General features: G+C 43.6%; 1 non-coding gene across 1 annotated transcript; it reads right to left on the reverse strand.

Moving 5' to 3' along the window:
- Positions 1–310: 310 nt before the first annotated feature.
- On the reverse strand, positions 311–416 carry LOC118492674. Its single transcript, XR_004894676.1, has one exon. It is a non-coding gene; the product is annotated as a small nucleolar RNA R71 (small nucleolar RNA).
- Positions 417–779: the final 363 nt, after the last annotated feature.

Here is a 779-nt window from a genome sequence, read left to right on the forward strand (position 1 = left end):
GTAGTCATTCTGCATAATGATCAAGGGAGAACATTTGAAGTAAGGACCAACTCTTTGCAAAGTTTACCAAAGTACAAGGGGTTGGAAACGGAGGAGCCTTACTTTCATTTAGAGGCTTATGACTCGATTTGCAACACTCTTGGGAGTCAAGGGTTTTCGGCCGACGATATTAAATTGGTTTTGTTCCAATTTTCCTTGGAAGAGAAGGCGAAAAAATGGTTCTACACGTTACCTTCGGCATCCATATATACATGGGGGGAGATGCAACAAACTTTCTTGGATGAGTTTTACACTGCCCAAAAGACCAACGATGCAAGAAAGGGGTTGAGAAGCTTCCAACAACAACATGGTGAGATGTTTCATGAGGCATTCGAGCGTTTCAATATGATGATAAAGAATTGCCCTCACCATGGAATTGAATTGTGGGAGTTGATGAATGCCTTTCACGAGGGGTTGAGTGCCGAAGATGCACGTGACTTGATGTCTATTACCGGTGGGACTTTTGGAACAAATTATGAGAACGATGATTGGGAGTTTTGGAAAGCATGGCAACTACATCAAAGAGGAAAGCTCAAGCCTCAAGAAGAGCCCGACCGACCACTACCCGACCTCAAGTGCATGCCATAGATGATGGTAATGTTCAAACCACTAACCAAATTTATGATGTTTGTGCTTTGTGTAATGAAATAGGTCATGCGGCTGAAAATTGCCAAGGGATGTTGGAAGGGCAATACGAAGAAGTCCATGCGGTTCAAGGTCAAGGTCAAGGAGGAGGTGGT

The sequence above is a fragment of the Helianthus annuus genome, chromosome 5, assembly GCF_002127325.2.
Source record: "Helianthus annuus cultivar XRQ/B chromosome 5, HanXRQr2.0-SUNRISE, whole genome shotgun sequence".
Classification (NCBI taxonomy): domain Eukaryota; kingdom Viridiplantae; phylum Streptophyta; class Magnoliopsida; order Asterales; family Asteraceae; genus Helianthus; species Helianthus annuus.